Source organism: Quercus suber, unplaced genomic scaffold, assembly GCF_002906115.3.
Source record: "Quercus suber isolate HL8 unplaced genomic scaffold, Cork oak 2.0 scaffold_35, whole genome shotgun sequence".
Taxonomy (NCBI): domain Eukaryota; kingdom Viridiplantae; phylum Streptophyta; class Magnoliopsida; order Fagales; family Fagaceae; genus Quercus; species Quercus suber.
Window position 1 is genome coordinate 439,122 of NW_027069500.1, and position 18,656 is coordinate 457,777.

The 18,656-nt window shown below is 33.4% G+C and overlaps 1 pseudogene; it reads left to right on the plus strand.

Moving 5' to 3' along the window:
- Nucleotides 1-5,047: 5,047 nt before the first annotated feature.
- Nucleotides 5,048-14,055, plus strand: LOC111997541 (beta-glucosidase 12-like; annotated as a pseudogene).
- Nucleotides 14,056-18,656: the final 4,601 nt, after the last annotated feature.

Here is an 18,656-nt window from a genome sequence, read left to right on the forward strand (position 1 = left end):
TGTAGATCTTTTTTTGTAGAAGATCCCTGTATGTTCAGTTCTGTGAAATCCTGAACTGATTTGCACAAATTTGTCAGAAAAGGATGCGGGTCATTGTTGGACTTATGTGGCTTTTCAACAGCTCTGACAAGGTGATGCCAAGGTTTAGACTTGTAGGTCTTTAGGTGGGTGATGAGCCACCGTTTTCTGTATGTCATCCTTCATTTCAATATTTGGTGCAGTCTTCTTTGATTTTGAGTGCTAAGCGCATGCAAAATCTGACTTTGAACTTCAATTGTTTTCACATTTTTGAAACGTGAATATGGCTTTTTCTTTTTTTCTTTTTTCTTTTTTTTTCACTGGCTCCATTCTTTATATAAGACGTGAGATTGGCTTCGTTCATTTAGGCATTCCTAGCCTTCAGTCTTCTTCTCCAGCTTTCAAGATTTGATTTTTTTTTTTTTTATTACGTGCTATGAAACCTTTTCTTGACAAATTTTTTGTTGCTTGTGTTTGTTTTACAGCACAGTTTTCTTTGGCAATTAAGCCGCACCAACACTTGTCTTTTCAACGCAGCCATCTCAAGAGTCTATATGTCATGAGGTCGCACCACCATTTGCCCTGAAGCCATGTCAACATTCTTCTTTGCCATGAAGCAATATTTGCACTTACATATGTCATGAAGTCGCACCACCATTTGCACTGAAGCCGTGCCAAGATTTGTCCTTGTACGGAAGCCATATTAACACTTGCCTTCACAATGAAGCTGCATCCATATTTTTCTTTGCCATGAAGCCACGTCAACAATTCATTTGCATTAAAGTCGTGCCAACATCCATCTTTGCCATGGAGCCACGTCAACACTTTATTTGCACTGAAGCCATGCCAATATTCGTCTTCACCATGACATCGCGTCAACACCTCATCTGCATTGAAGTCACACCAACATTGGCCTTTGAAGTTGCATTAGCGCCAATTTTTAGAGGCAACAAAGTTCAAACATCAAGGGTACATAGTACTATCGCCAGACATCAAGATTTTAAAGATGCCAACAAGACTTTGAAGATGCAAGGAGCTCTCATCAAGCCGTCGAAGATGCCAACAAAGGTACCAACAGAACCTTGAAGTTTCAGGAAGCTCCCATCAAGACTTTGAGGATGCAAAGAGATGCTGTCAAAACCTTGAAGATGCAAGGTGCCTGTATTAAGACTTTGAACATGTCACCAAGAATTTGACATTGCATGAATAGGCTTTGAGAGGCGAGATGAAGTAACGCCATCTTCAGATGTTAGAGGAAGGTGATGTTGTCCAAATTTCAGAGATATGATGTGAAACGGCACCACTCAAAAGGGAGATGATGTGGTTCAAATTTCGGAGTTGTGAAATGGCACAACCTAGAAAAGAGACGATGTAGCTTAGACTTGTAAGGTACAAGAAGATGCCCCCAGGAGATAAGTGATGCAAAACATACTTTAGAGACATGGGAGGATGCCCACAGAAGAGGTGCAATGCCATGAAGACTTCATTCTTTGCAAAAGAGGTTGAAGATTTTATTTTACTCCACAACCAAGAACTAACTTATGTTTATCATTAGTTCAAGGAAAACCGAGTAACACCAATTCTTTGCAGCTGTCATTTTCTACCACAATGATCTTTGAGCATCATGTAGTGAGCAATCGACTGATCCTAAGCAACGCCTGCCAATTAAAGGGATCTCAAAAGCATATTAACGACCTTTGAAAAATTCCTTAAGCTAGACTGGCAATCCTTCTTCTTTTTCATGTGACTGAACTTAGTAAATGATACCAAGTTGCCTATGTACCCCGGAAAGGGATCAAGTCATTACGTAGTTCAAAAGATTTTTTTTTTTTTTTTTGCAAAAAGGGGGGGCTCAATGTGTAATAGTGGGTATCACCACTAATCGAACCCAAGACCTCTCAAGGGCGACTTGGGCATCCAACCACTACGCCACACTAGCAATTGGTGACATAGAATGGGATTAATTTCTCTTTATTGGTATGCTTTCAAAGGCAATGGGAAGACATCATGTACCCTTGCAGCATTACAGTGGGCAGTTTAAGCTCTTGCCAAGGAGCAATCCTCGATGTTCAAGCGTAGAAGTGTTTAAGGAACTTCCCATTGATGGGGTCAATCCTTGCATCATCATTGTTGATCAACTTGTAAGCTTGGTTGGTGTTTGCCCCCTGCTTGAGAATTGGAAGTACATCACAAGCAACGGTCACATGATTTGACCCAACAACTTCATCAAAGTCTAGATCAATCTTGTTTTCTTTGGAAAGTTTCATGATTTGTTCTTTGAAGACGAAGCATTTTTGGATTGGATGGCCAATGATGCGATGATATTTGCAATAGTTAGGGTCATCAACTTTCCCTATGTCTTCTGGTCGCCTACATTCTGGCAATTCAATCAGTTTCAATTGCAATAGTTGTTCTAAGATGTTCGGCACATCTTCATTAGGGAACGGATATGCTTTTTGCTCACGTTCTTTAAAAGTCAGGCGACACACTTCGTTCTTTTGCCATCCTTCAAGCTGTTTTTCATTTGCCTTCGCTTCTTTTCTTGGAATCTTGACTTCGACGGTGTTAACAGCCATTGGGTCTTTGAGGCTGACTTTTGCATTTCTATCATTCCTCCTTACTTCCTTTACGCTTTCCTCAGGTATGGGAGGTTTTGTATTTCCTTGGCTAGCAATGCTCAGCTCCATGTCATGCGCACAAGTTGCTAACTCTTCAAATGTTTGAGACTTTATCCCTTGAAGGATGTAAAAAAGTCCCCAATGCATGCCTTGGATGCACATCTCTATAGCAGAAATTTCAGAAAGTCTATCCTTGTAATCTAGACTCAAAGAGCGCCATCGATTGATATAATCGACCACCGGCTCATCTTCCCATTGCTTGGTATTCGTAAGCTCCATCATGCCTACCGTGCATCGTGTGCTGTAGAATCGGTTGAGGAACTCTCTTTCAAGTTGTTCCCAACTATCGATTAACTCGGGTTCTAAGTCTGTATACCAATCAAAGGCATTCCCTTTTAGTGAACGGACGAACTGCTTTACAAAGAGGCCTCCTTGAGTCCCTGCGTTCTCACAAGTTTCTACAAAGTGAGCAATGTGTTGCTTAGGATTTCCATGGCCATCAAACTGCAAGAACTTGGGGGGTTGATACCCATTTGGCATCCTCATGTTGTCGATGCGCTTTGTGTAAGGTTTTGAATATGTGAGAGAACTTGTAGAAGAACCTCCATATTGTGCTCGAATGGTATTTGTTATCATGTCTTGTAATTGTTGGACTGACAACGAAGCAACCGAAGTAGATTGTTCTCGTCGGGGAATGTTTTCAAGTTCTCTTCCCTTCGTCATCCTTTGCGGATGTGAATTTATGACCATGGCTTGATTCACAAGATCTTGTACTTCGAGTTTGTTCATTAAAGTTGCAATTTGGAGGTCCTTATCTTCAAGTGCTTTTGTGAGAAGGACAACCCTTTGCTCCATTTCAGCCATCTTTTCTTCCATGGTAGATGTGTTAGTCATCATGACTGCACAACTTCCCAAGATGATGGGAAGGAAGTGAATTGAAGTGAGCACGTGAAATCTCATCTTTTGGGTTCCCTTGATGGGAGAGAAATCGTGCGACCAACTTCTTATGAAGGAAGAAGGGGATTTGCCCCCATACTTGAGGTGTTCCAAGGTGGAGACGTCCTTGTTGATGACCTTGTTTCTTGTAAGAGGGTCTAAGGAGATGATTTTCTGGACCTTGGCTTCCTTGGTTGATTGAGATTGAAGTTGATTATTTGCTTTGGGTGGCTACAATTGATTACACCAATGTAGTTGTTGGTGGTAGCCGTACACAGTTTAGTTGAAGTAGCTGTTGAACTTGGATGTTCTTGCTAGAGGCCATTTGAACTGGTAGCAAGATGATGAAGATCTTCTCTTTGAAGGAGAATGAGATGAGAGGCAGAGATGTCCCACCGGGCGTGCCAGAATATGTGGACGACTAAATTTCTCGGTTCGAAATAAGTCAAACAAGTAAATAGTGTCACAAATGCGAATTTGTATTGAATATATGTGTGGTATAATTCTCTGTAATTACAAAAGAGTGATCCTCTGATTCGATCTCCTTGAAAGATTTGTTAATTGGATTTGTGGTAATGTGATTTTCACTTGAACACAAAGTATCCTTCAATTTGGTTGAAGGATGGATCGAAGATTGTTGAAACGGAATTACAATGAATCTCTGGCTATGAGCTTGTTAGAAATCCTTTGTTCTTCACGTTCTTCGTGTTCTTCGTGTGTTCTTCGTGTTCTTGGTGCGTTCTTCGTCTTCGAAGGTTTGTGGTGGAAGTTCTTAGGGGCTTTAGAGGCTTGAATCCGTAGAGCTTCGCTGATTTGTGATTTGTGAAGTTTTTGGAGGCTTTTGAGCTTGATTCCAGTGAACTTTGAGATCTAGGAATATGATTTGGATGATTCCTCTTCGAATGTTCTTTGTATTCGAAGGTTTGTGATGGAAGTTCTTCGGGCTTTAGAGGCTTGATCCGTAGAGCTTCATTGATTTGTGGTTTGTTGAGGTTTCTGGAGGCTTTTGAGCTTGATTCTAGTGAACTTTGAGATCTAGGCAGGTAATTTGGATGATTCTGCTTTGAATGTTCTTCGTATTTGAAGGTTGAAGTTCTTGAAGTTCTTGGAGGCTTTAGAGCTTGATTTCGACAGAGCTTTTGGACTTCTGAGTGCTTCAAATGGTTTGGTCCCCTCTCCAAATCTCTAGATCTCCTTGGATCTCCTTCTCAGATCTCCTCAGCCCTCCCAAATGCCTTAGGAAGGCTTCTATTTATAGGAGTTTAGGGGTAGGTAAGTGACACGTGGCGGAGCTTGATTGGTGACACGTGGCAGAGCTTGATTGGTCCGCTTATGTCATCGCCTGCACATGCTGGACTGATTGTGTCATCGCTTACACGTGCGAAGCTGATTATGTCATCGCTTACACGTGCGATGATGTGTGATTGGTTTTTGCATGACACTTGGCAAATTTTTGTTGTTTCTGAGTAATGATAGCAAAACCTAGCAGCAATACGCGGCGCTTTGTAATTGGCCGTATTTTGTGGACTTAGTAGTGTGACATGTCAGCTTGTGATAGGTCAGGAATTTTCCCTGTCTACAATTATTATGTGCACGTGTGTTCTTTCAAATTTCCAGTACGAAGGTGCAGCAAAAGAAGATGGTAGAGGACCGAGTATACGGGACACATACACTCATAGATATCCAGGTCTCTTCTTTTTCTCTCTCTATCTCCAACGATATGAAACTTAAAAGTAGGGACGGACCCAAGTGAGGCCCAAGGGGGCCCGGGCTCCCCTGGCCGAAAGAAAAAAGTGGGAAAAAAAAAATACTTGGGCCCCCTGCCCAAAGAAAAAAAAAGATTTTTTTAATTGATTATATCTTTTTATTTTTAGAGTTGCGCATTATTTTTTCAAAAACTTAGCCTAACTAGCAACTATTCAACTCAAAACTTAAAAAAAAAAAAAAAAAAAAAGAAACTCTAAAAAAAAAAAAAAAAATTCTAGACAACCTAGTATTAGAGTACTAGTATCAAGTGTTCTAAATGCTGAATATATAGCATTTATAACACTAAATACTAAAAAAACTACTGTACAAGACATTTCAAATGCTATATTAAAATAGAAAAAGTAAATTTTGGTTTGTAAAAATAATTTTTTTTTGCAATAGCTGATGCTCTTAAGAAATATTATTATTATTATTATTATTTTGTTGTTGTTGGAAGATGATTGCATCTTAATGTATTAAGAAATAATGATGTGTATTTATCTTGGTTGATAATTTGTTAATATTATATGAATACCTATTTGGTTTTTTTTTTTTTCCTTATACTTTGGCCCCTCCTAACTTGAAATTCTAGGTCTGCCCCTGCTTAAAAGTATAAATTACCAATGAAATATTATGCAATATTATGATGAAATTCAATTTTGGAAATAATTATTTCAAGGCATCTCCATTTTGTTAATTTTATGATTAATTTTTATATATATATATATATAGATTTCTCAATTTTACAAATTATCATGTTATTTAAATTTTGAGTAAAATGATAGTCTATACAACTTTAGATTTCTAAAATTTATTTTAAAATGGTATCAGAAGTGAAAAGTGAGAGTGAAAATGAGATGGAGAAGTGAATGGGTCCAGGTTTTGAACTTTTGATTTTGTATTTAACCCAAATGAAACTATTTTTAACATGAAACAAATATGTTCGCTGCCACTTGCAATGCGGTGTGGTTAATCCAATTTGCTGGTGGTTTTGGTTGGTTTGGAGGTGATCATGCAGTTTGAGAAGTTTGGTAAACACCCCTAACTGCAACAAACAATGCCTATAATAATGAAATTTTTTTGTCAAAGAATGTACTTATCTTGTCACCAAAGACATACTAAACCGGGTCTCCAAATATATTTTCGTTGCCCAATATTTTATAATAGTTAGATTTTGCTACATTATTAAAAAAGGTATATTTAAAAATTTTAACAGTAAGTTATTTAGATTTTGCATCATTATTAATAAGTTAAATAAATATCAAGATAATATTAATTATATTTATTTAAATATTGTTGACCCAACAATATCTACTCCATTTATTTTGTTTTAACCAGATCTACTCCATTTATTTTGTTTTAACCAGATCTATGACGGAGTTTGAGGATACTTATCCCCAATTGATTTTTTTAAAGGAAAGAAAGAAAGAACAACAACAACGTAAAAAGTAAAATTTCACATTCCTATCTTTTGGTATTTATTTTTCTTCATTTTCCCCGCTTAGCCTTCCTTTCTTCCATAACGGAACCCCAAAATAGAAATAAGTTTTTTATGTTATGGATGTGAGGCTTAAGTACTAGTTCCAATTTTCTTATGGCTTAAGTTTTTCGTTTTGGAATAAAGCCCCAGGCTTTTTGGTCTGGTTTCTCCACACACAAAAAAATTGAAATTAAAATTAAAATTAAAAAAATAAAATAAATTTTTTTTGTATATTACCAGTTCTTAAATAGTAATAAATAAATAAAACAGTCCTTTGGTGTTTTATAAACCCAGTATTAACTTACAATTAAATTGCAGAACGGATAAAGGATGGAAGCAATGGAGATGTAGCTAACGATCAATATCATTACTACAAGGTATTTCGTGTTCATAATAAAATTTCGTGTTCATAATAAAAATTGGAAAGAAACCCGCTCATATTAATTAGCAACTAAATGTCAAAAGTCTTGTAGCACAATTGCATAGTGTAATTTCCAATTACCAGTTTTTTTGTATATGGAACCCATCAAAAATGCTTTGTCCCTTCTAAAGTAGGGGGGAAAAAAAAAAACAAAAAGCTGTCCAAGAAAAACAGCTTTGACAAGAAGAAAAAAAGGAAAAGAGTTACACAGTAATACAACATTTAAATACTTTGAAGAATAAAGAACAAAAAGGATGAATTCTAATTTTTTTTTTTAAGCAATCAAGGTGGTGAAACGTGTATACAAGTTTATTGGTGTATTGATATAATCTTATTTTAAAGAATCAAATCAGATGTCAAATTTTATATATTTAGATTAGTCTTTTGCTTTGCTTTGCTTTGATTTTTTTTTTTTTTTTTTTGGGAGCCTTCTTTTGCTTTGATTGTTAGCTCAAATAATATTTCTTAAATTATTATATATACACACACAGAGGGATGGATCAAGGATTTTAAGCTAGCGGAAGCCGGAGTATAAATCAAAAAAAAAAAAAAAAAAAAAAAAAACTTCAAATAGGCGTCTATATAGTATTAAAAAAATTATAAATACAAAAAAATCGTTAATTTCTAAATACATTAAGATGCAATCATCTACTAACAAAAAAAACACAAAAACAAAATAATGTTTTTTTCTTAATACTAGATTGGGTAAGATTTTTTTTATTGTTGAAGTTAGAGCATTCACAGTGGTTTCTAAAAATTTTAGCTTTTAGTACCTCAAAAAACTACTTTATTTATTTTACCATTTCACTTTACAATACACTCAATATCAAATGTTTATTTAGTTTTTATCACATTTAAATAATATAAACAACTCATTAACAACTTGCTATAGTCAATTGGTATTTATACCAGTTTACTGTAGTTGCAAAAAGTTTAATTTTAACTTCTCTAATAACACATGATTTTTTGGTTCTTAATGGTAAATAGTTTTTTTTTTTTTTGCTAAAATACAATTACCATTGTGAATTTTTTATTATTTTTGTTAAGTTTTTTAGTTGGATAGTTGCTATTTGGATTAGGTTAGCTAAGTTAATTGTAGAGAATGAGGCCTAAGGTTTTAAGAAGGAGCTCAACTACAAAAATGAATATATAATAACTATAAAAAATAAAAAATTGGACCGGGGCCAGCGCCACCTAGGTCCGCCCCCTCTATATATATATATATATATATCACATGCATGAGAAGGCTTTCCGACTTATTTTGGCAATCTCACACAACAATTTGGAATCTTGTCGCTTGTTGTCAATTCTCCTCATGACTGTAAGCATCATGTTCCTGCAAGGCAAAATATTATACAAATACTGGGCTTACTTAAATAAGTGTTAGTTCCTCTGCTTTGTTTGTTTGTTTGTTTGTATTTTTGGTAATTGAAGTCAAAGATGAGTAGATGGTAGAATATGCCCATAGTGGACGCTAAACTATTCACTTTTTACCGGGAGTTCGTGTTGTACATTAGACAAATTACACATTTTAAACTATATTACACCTTTTCACACATTTTTTTACTCACATATATATCAAAAATATTCAAACAACATTACTCAAACTAACCACCAGATAGGCTCATAGTTTTAACAACTCAAAATACTACTTTATCTATTTTAATACCATATTTTATAATAAACCAATATCAAAGTTTTATTTTAACATTCAACACATTAAAATAATATAAACAATACAATAACATAATATATCCAATGCAATAAATAACATCGCAACTATCAACACATTAAAATATTATTTTTTTAACACCACACATTAAAAATTATTTTTATTTTTATGTTTTAAGCTACAGTGAGCTGCTATCTCTAGCTGATACACAAATTATTTGAGTTTACCTCCTTTGCTATACAAGGCATTTGAGAGTATTGGTTGCTAAATTGATTTTTAGCCAATTTAGCACCTTATTGCGGATGTTCTTAGGCGCTTTGGTGATGTGGCTCATTTGTGTGCATTTTCTTATTTTTATTTTAAGGAGTCGCCTTCAACTATTTGTTTAAGACGTGATTGATCACCTGCATATCTAATTGTTTTACTTAATTAATCTAAAACCAATTCAAGGGTCTTTAAATTAAGACAAACTAATGTCTCGAACCAAGGATTCTTAAACTTAAAAGTTCAGTAACGAGAGGAAAAGATGTTAAGCACTCCCACCGGTGAAGCTAGGGGCCAGGGGCCATGGCCCCCTAAGTTTAGAAAGTTTACGTTAATAATAGTACTTTAAAAAAAATTATCTGAAAAATTAGGAAAGAACTTGTTTGTTTATTTTAAATGAGGGATTTAGAAAGGTTTGTAAAATCTACCTCGATACAAACTAGTTTAGAATTCAATTTAGACTCATTATTATGCTCTTGATTCTCCATAATTTTAATTTACTATAAATATATTTCATTTCACTAAAATAAAGAAACAAAAATAACTAATTCATAGTTACTACTTGCTAACAATCAAAGCAAAAGAAGGCTCCCAAAAAAAAAAAAAAAAAAAATCAAAGCAAAGCAAAGCAAAAGCCTAATCTAAATATATAAATTTGACATCTGATTTGATTCTTATCTTACAAATTTGATTCTTATATATAAAAAAAAAAAAAATCAATATTATGACAAAAAATAAACAAACAAATGTAATAACTATAATTTTCATAAGTGAGCTATTGAGAAACATAAGATAAGTATGAAAATTATAGTTATTACATTTGTTTGTTTATTTTTTGTCATAATATTGATTTTTTTTTTTTTAAATATGGTCTTTAAATCTTGGCCCCGACCTAAAATACTAGCTTCACCACTATATTATATATATATATATATATAAATATATAATTAGCTGTTAATTTTTGTGTTTTGGCTTTTCTACATTTTCAAGGCCTGATTATGTTTGTCATTTGCTTTTTCTAAATACTTAGCATGTCTAACCAAATACTAGATAATCACAATATAAGAGATTAAGAAATTTACATTTCAGATTTTTCTAACAATTTATATATGTTGTGATTGTACATTGCAGAAAGATGTTCGGATTATGAAAAAGATGAATTTAGATGCATACAGATTCTCAATCTCATGGTCTCGAGTACTACCAAGTAAGATTATCCTTTTCATAATCCGTAAAAGGTTAGAACCATACAATGAAAAGGACATAAAAATGGGTACTATCAAGTACACATATTAGGTTGGAGTGGATTGACTATTGTTTTGTGACTATATTATGTTCCTACCAATCTCATTTTTTGGTACTAACTTCAAAAGGAAACTAAGCGGTGGTGTGAATCGGGAAGGAATCGAGTATTACAACAATCTCATCAATAGGATGCTGAGCAAAGGTCTAGAATCAATATTAATATTTCAAAATATCATCAACTTACTTAACTTTTTATAATGCATACTTTATTTTTCTATTACTGAATGCAGGTATAAAGCCCTTTGTAACAATGTTCCATTGGGATCTTCCCCAAGCTTTAGAAGATGAGTATGGTGGTTTCCTAAGTCCACATATTGTGTAAGTGAATGATTCGCCAACAAATTCCCCCAAAAAAGAATAGTTCACCCAATAATCTACCCCTCTTCTCCATCTGATTATAGACGTTTTACATATGTTAACCATATCATATATAATTATTTATACTACTACCATTTTTGGATTAAAAATAAAAACAAAAGATTGAGGACATCAATATTGTGATAACCTACCATTTGTGTCAAAACCTTAAAATTTTAAATTTATCCATTATTCTAATATTTCATGTATTGATCGATTTCAATTCAACTTAATTAATGGGGCCAATTCATTGGTGGAGCCTAATATATGAGATTTTATTTTTATTTTTTTAAAATGGGATGTAGAGTGGAGAGACAAGTTCAAACTCAATACTATGATAAAATTAGTAAGTCACCATTTCCCAACACCCCCCCCCCCCCCCCCANTCCCACCCCCCCCCCCCCCCCCCCCAAAAAAATGTTAATCTAACATATATGCATCTAATATTCAGTGATGATTCAGTGATGATTTTCGGGACTATGCGGAACTTTTGTTCAAGGAATTTGGTGATCGGGTAAAGCATTGGATCACACTAAATGAGCCATTCAGCTATAGTAGTGGTGGTTATGTAGGAGGATAGTTTGCGCCAGGTCGATGCTCTGCTTGGCTAAATCTAAATTGTACTGGTGGGAATTCGGGGACAGAGCCATATTTGGTGTCACACAACGAGTTGCTTGCTCATGCAGCCACTGTTGAAGTGTACAAGAAAAAATATCAGGTTCAACTTACAAAACTTTTAACATATTAAAACCAAATATTTTCAAGTTACGCTAAATGATACTAAATATATGTCAAGAGCCATGTAGTTCAATTTATCTCCTGGTGTCTCAGATGGAGACATTTTGGATTTAAATCCCCTCCCCTGTAACTATATCAAATTTATAATTTTTTTATAATAATATAAAAAAATAAATAAATAAAAAAACCCATAGAAGTACATGGTTGGTTAAACTTGGTTTACAAATGATACAAGACCAACTGGATAGCAATTTCTGAAACTGATTTGGACAACTGTAGGGAACTTTAACTTAGATAAATATACAAAATCCCAGGCATAAGCTTTCAGTGTAAAAAAATGTTCACAATGCAGGCAGCGCAGAAAGGAGTGATAGGGATAACACTTGTGAGTAACTGGTTTGTGCCATTCTCTGATGCAAAGAAAGATCAGGATGCTGCGCTAAGTGCCCTTGATTTCATGTTGGGATGGTAAGTTTTGCTTTATGGATTTTATTTTACATTTCATAATTTAACCATTGTCGTTTGGAGTCCAAATCTTCTATCTTACCTTTTTTGCTTCACTCTATTAATAAATTTTTTTTAAGTTTCTTAAAATAAATAAAAAATTTTAAAAAGAAGGCATAACACATCCTTACCAGCCACCACTATCAACCTTGGCTGACGACACTAGCAAAAGATCGCCAAAGTCATTAACACCGCCAGTCATAGCCATTCTATATGGTTATAGTGAAAACTGTGGCGAGGAAACAAATTGAAAGTGGTATTTTAGATTACCGATTGAGAGGCATTATTACATTGAGAAAATTTAGATGCCGTGACTTAATTTTGGAACTTGATTTACAGAGATCAATTTTGGTTAGAAATTACAGTTTGATTGCTTGAAATTGTTTTGTTATTGGGGTTTTTGATGAATATAGAGGTGGGAGTAGCCGAATAGGCTAATTGGGTTTAATTTATGCTTAGAAGCTATGAGAAGTACTTGTTTGAATTTAGATGGGGCCAAATTGAAAATTTATAGCTTCAGTGTTGTTTGTCTAGTCTGTAACCATTACGAATGTTTGATACTGCTTTGGCTATTTGGAATTGTTGGTGTAATTTTTTTTTTTTTTTTTGGTGTACCACAAATTGGACTAGGTAGATTTGGTGGTCGTGTTTGCCGTTGATTACATTGGCAATTTGGTTGTGGTGGACAAGTGATGGTGGGCGGTCAATGAGTTTCATTATTTATTTATTTATTTTAGGAAACTTGAATAAGAAAAGGCAGAAAATTAGTTTTTACTCAAATAGATGGACAAGTGACAAGTTTTTATTTGTAAAGTATAGAGTGGAGCGAAGAAAGTAAATTAGAAGATTTAGACTCTGCCTTTTGAAGGACGTAATTAATGGGCACAATTTGTTTTAATCGTACCCATATCACAAAATTTCTCAACCCAAATGAAGGCAAAATCAAAAGTAGATGTCCCAATGATTAATTATATATTGAAGTCAGGGACAATAGTCGGAAAATTTGCATGGGTGTAGGTAGCACCAATGAATGACATACAAGTAAAGCTAGTGCACGACTAGCACAGAGGGGACAACCACTACATGCAGTGTTGTCCCAAAAAACCAGAGAATCCATATTTAACACAAGGAAAACAGCTCCAGTCCCACTACAGCTATACCAGTACCCGTTGGACTTGTGACTCCATGATTCTCTGATATTCCTCCAGAAAACTCCTTGCACTCTCAAATATTACTGTACCTGCTCAAAATAGAATCTATTTCTTGCATTCCATATTCCCATGCCGTGGTTGCCCATCTTTCCAAGTCCAACTTACTAAGCTTCTGCTGCATCTGATTGAAGAGGAGTAAGAAATCAGTAGCCTCATTTCTGCTTTTTTGGATTCGTCCCTTGAACATAGCCCACACGTTCTGTGCAAACGGGCACTCCCAAAGTAGATGGCTGTTGGTCTCAGCCATCCAAACACACTATTTCTTTTAATTTTCTTTTTGGCCATTAAGATGAAGTTGTCGCTTTCAAATTGAATCACACCACCTTTTCGGTGGCTATCTTTAGAATTTGTTCAACTTAAGTATGTACAAATTTAATAGATTAATAATATGCATTAAGTTAAAAAATTTCATTGTTATTGCAGGTTTTTGGACCCATTGATAAATGGTGACTATCCGCATAGCATGAGATCTCTCGTTAAAGATAGATTACCCAAGTTCGCCAAAGAGCAATCCAAATTGGTAAAGGGGTCATTTGATTTTCTAGGAATAAACTACTATACTGCTAATTATGCAGCTTATGCCCCTCAAATAACTGGTGATAAAGCAAGTTACACGACGGATTCTAGTGCTAATCTTACTAGTAAGTAGAAATTCAACCCCCGAAGCCATGCTTATGAGTTTCTTTTGTATCTAATATGGTAAGAATAACTAGACCATTCTTTTTCTTGTCTTTGCAGCTTCACGGAATGGGATCCTCATTGGTGCACCGGTATGTACTAGCTAGCTAAGTACATATCAACATTTTTATTCTAGTAGTTAGAGGAAAAAAAACTAACAATTTTATGAAATCTGTAAAGAAAATAGTAAAGCTACCATCAATGGGCCAGCCTTTTAGAAATTTCATAAAGGAAATAGTAAAGCTATTATCAAATTTATGAAATTTTTTTTTTTTTTAAATTGGCATAGTAATAAATATGATTGATGTCATATCATTGACATAATAAATATCGTAATTCTTTTTAATCTTTTATCTTGCAATTAAAGATAAAAACAATGTGTTTGGGCCTTATGTTAGTATGACTAAATAATTGCAGGCTGCTTCAAGTTGGCTCCATGTTTATCCAAGAGGATTTCGAGATCTTCTGCTCTACATAAAGAGCAAGTACCAGAATCCACTAATTTACATTACCGAGAATGGTAATTTCCTCTAACTTCATTTTTCTTTAATTATCCCATAAGGTCATGAAAAATTGGAACGCTAGCTATTGCTAGTTATTAGATCTCCATTTGAAGCTAAATTCCACCAACTATATTTGTAGGAATTGATGAGTTCAATAATGCCACCTTGTCACTCAAGGAAGCCCTTGTTGACAACCAAAGAATTGAGTATTATGATAAACATCTTCGGTATCTTCTTAGGGCTATCAAGTAAGTGCAATAGCTCTCTCTCTCTCTCTCTCTCTCTCTCTCCTACACACACACACAATTATAGAATTGTAACTAGATTTCTAGATTTCACTTCTTTCTTTGGTATACAGGGATGGCGTAAATGTTAAGGGATACTTTGCATGGTCATTATTGGACAATTTTGAGTGGGCCTCAGGTTACACAGTTCGATCTAGAATTAACTATGTAGACTACAAAAATGAGAATAAAAGATACCCTAAGCATTCTGCCCGTTGTTTCAAGAAATTTCTCAAGAAGTAGACATGAACTATGCTCAAATTATGAACTATCTATTAGCATTAGACTGCCTCCAAACAATAAACTAAAGATAATTTCTTCTCCATTTGTATGCCCTTTAAATTATGTAATTGGTATGGAGTACGAGACTATAACGTAGAAATGCTTGTTTAATAATATTTTATTAAGATTATATTTCTTCCTTCAATTAAAAAACTCAAATTCTCTCGTTTCTTTTATTATTTTAATGAATTTTTTATATTATTTTAAATGAAGTTATTAAAAAAAAAAAAAAACATTTGATATTAGGTGTATTGTAAAGTAAGGTAGTAAAATAGATAAATTAGCTTTTTGAGATGCTAAAAACTAAAATTTTTAATACCATCAATGTGAATGCTCTAACTTAAAATAAAATAAAAATAAAAATAAAAAAAGATCCTAGCTAGCCTAGTATTAAAAAAGGACATTATTTTGTTTTTGTTTGTCTTTGCTGGTAAATGATTGCATCTTAATGTATTTAAAAACAACAATTTTGAATATTTATAATTTTTTAATACTATATAGATGCCTATTTGCAGTTTTTTTTTTTTTTTTTTTTTTTTTTTTTAAAAAAAAAAAAAAAAAAAAACCTTGTGCTACAAAAAATACCAAAATCAATTAATATGGCATTTCAAGGCTATCCAGTCTTAGGCGTTCTAGTTCTTCATAGTTTATTGACTAATGGCGTTGCTGACTCACCAAGCTATGACAATGCTTCAATCAACTGGACTAGTTTTCCCAAAGGTTTTATTTTTGGGAGAGCATCATCGGCTTATCACGTAACTAAGTCAAATTACCTCTATGTCAATTTGTATCATAGTTTTTCCTCAAATGTCTTGAGGTGTCAAGCATATGATGAATATTATTATCTGCACAAGCTGTTCTTTCAAATTTCCAGCATGTGTGTTTCTTTCAGGTCTCTTTCTCTCTCCAACGATATGAAAATCTTTTAATTTTTAGAACTTATGACACTTGAAAGTATGAGTTACCAATGAATTATTTAGTACATTGTCTTTCCATTCTACCGGAGAAACTCTAAATTTACACAATATTTGACAACAAATTTCACAATTGCTGATGTGGCAATTGGTACATAATTTATGTGCTATAAAGTGATGATAGTGTTAATCCTAGATGACAATGTGTAAAAAGAGTTGTGAAATTTGTTATACTTATAGTATTGCTGTTTACATTGGCCTTGACTTTTAACTAGCTCTTGGGCACTAGAGTATACATAATGTTAGTATTACACATTTTCACATATACTTTGTTACAATTATTCTAAGTGGCAGAAATCACGAGTAGTTGGAAAAAAAAAATTTGTGGGTTCACGTTATAATGACGAACAGTCAATCACAGCTTGCCCCATGAGATAGTTATGAAAAAATGTGTATGAAAATGAGTAGTGCTAGCATTATTGTGAATATATTTACATGTTTGAAGAATGGTTTAAAAAACCAGATTGGATTAGTTGGTTCAATTGGGAACCAGATTACAATCCGATCTGGTTAGTATTAAAAATTGGAAATTGGAAGGTTAAATTGGAGTAACCGTGGACTAGGGCGGTTCAACTAGTTACGCAGCGGTTTGCTTAAAATACCATAATACATCAGTTTTGACCAGGTGGCAAAGATTTGAGCCATCGACCATGGCCGTCTTTTGCAACTGATCTGTACGATGGAGGGTAGAAAAGAAAAAGAAAGAAGAGTAGAAGTAGCTGAAAATCCTTTGCATACTGTGACAACGCCGACAAGAAGAATAGAAATCTTTGGAGGCTGGAGATGAATAGATCCATTATTATGAGGAAAAGAAAGAGGCACAATACTTGTGAATTGACTGAAGGATATGAACGCACAGTTTTCTGATAAATTATCTCTAACATTTATTTTTTATTATTAGTTTATTACTTATTAGAGTCTTTTTATGAACAAGCACATATTTTTTTTTAGAGTGTTTCAACCTATAGCATTCGCTCATGATGATGATATTCTTTTATTATCAAATCAAAATATTAGTTAGTTTTTAGTGTAAGCGGAGATTGAATCCCATGTCTCTTAAAATTGATTGATGGCATGACTATTAGTATTTAATAATCTTGAAATTTTGCAAGCATAGATAATATAAAGATAATTTAATCTAACAATAAATTTGTCAAAATTAACATCTAACCAAAAAATATTAAATGGTGTAATATTGTTTAAAGTTACATTATGTGTAACTTGAACCAAACTCTATCTTTATTGTGGAAAGGAAAGATTATTAGTGCAATTTAAGATTCTCTAAAAGTTTTAGCCGTAATTTCATACTAAGATTTTTTAAATTTTAATAATAAGTTATTTAGATTTTGTTACACCGTTAATAACTTAAATAAATATCTAAATAATACCAATGATGTTTATATATAAATATTAGGCTAGATTGCAAACTTACTCCCTAAATAATTTGGTGACTTTTGCATTTTATGTTTAGGGATGATTTTCGGGATTATGCCGAGCTTTGCTTTATGGAATTTGATGATGGTGTTAAGCATTGGACCACACTAATGATCCATGGAGCTACAGTGTAGGTGGTTATGCATACAGGGCGTTAGCACCAGGTTGATGTTTTGATTGGCAACAGTTATTTTGACAAGTCACCGAACAAATTTGAGATCTTGTTGCTTGATGTCAAATTCAACTCATGACTGTAAGCATCATGTATTTGAGTGCCCTGTAGACCAAAAATATATACAAAAACTAGGCTTACTTATATAAGTGTTAGTTTTTCTGTTTTTTGTCAAGTGAAGACAAAAGATGAGTGGATGATATGTTATACCTTTTAATCCAATTCTTATCTTAATAGACTATGAAGAGTGAAAAACAATTATAAAAATTGATATTTTAATGAAATAGAATTTAAATAAAATAGAAAAAATAGATTTTTATACTAAAATATATCTTTTTTTTTTTTTCAGGAGCTAATGTAAATGGTCAAAGTTTGTAACTTGGAGGTTATTTATAATTCTATAGAAAAAATAAGCTTTTATGCTAAAATATATCATTTTTTCCAGAAGTTGAGTAAAAGTCAAAGCTTGTAACTTGGAGGTTATTTATAATTCTACAGAAAAAATAGACTTTTACGTTAAAATATATCAAATCTTTTCCAAAAACTATTGTAAATGCTCAAAGCATGGTTTTAAAAACCGGTACGGTCAAAAAACCAAAATAGGGAGTAGTTATCGATTTTATGGTCCAATTGGGTCCGATTGGTAGTTGAACCGATGATGTCACAGATAATTAATAATTATAAAAATAAATAAATAATTTTATAACTAGTCATTTTAGCTAAAAAAAATTAAATAATAGTAAAATATTAAACATTAACTTACCAACTTTTGGACACCACTTAACAAAATTCAACCAAAAAAAAAAAAAAACATAAAGAGGATAGGTGTAAAGCATTTTAGTATATATTAATTTTTCAAATAACAAAAAGTAAATGCGCCCATGGGTAACAATATCATTGCCCACTTGATATTTTTTTCCCACCTATCCTACACTTACATGTTGATATCACACCCGCTACACATTTTGAAAACCTACTACATCCACATGTTTGTTCAAACTTCAAACAAGAATTATGTACTTAGTTTCCTTCCTATTTAACTTTTTGCTAAATTTTCAT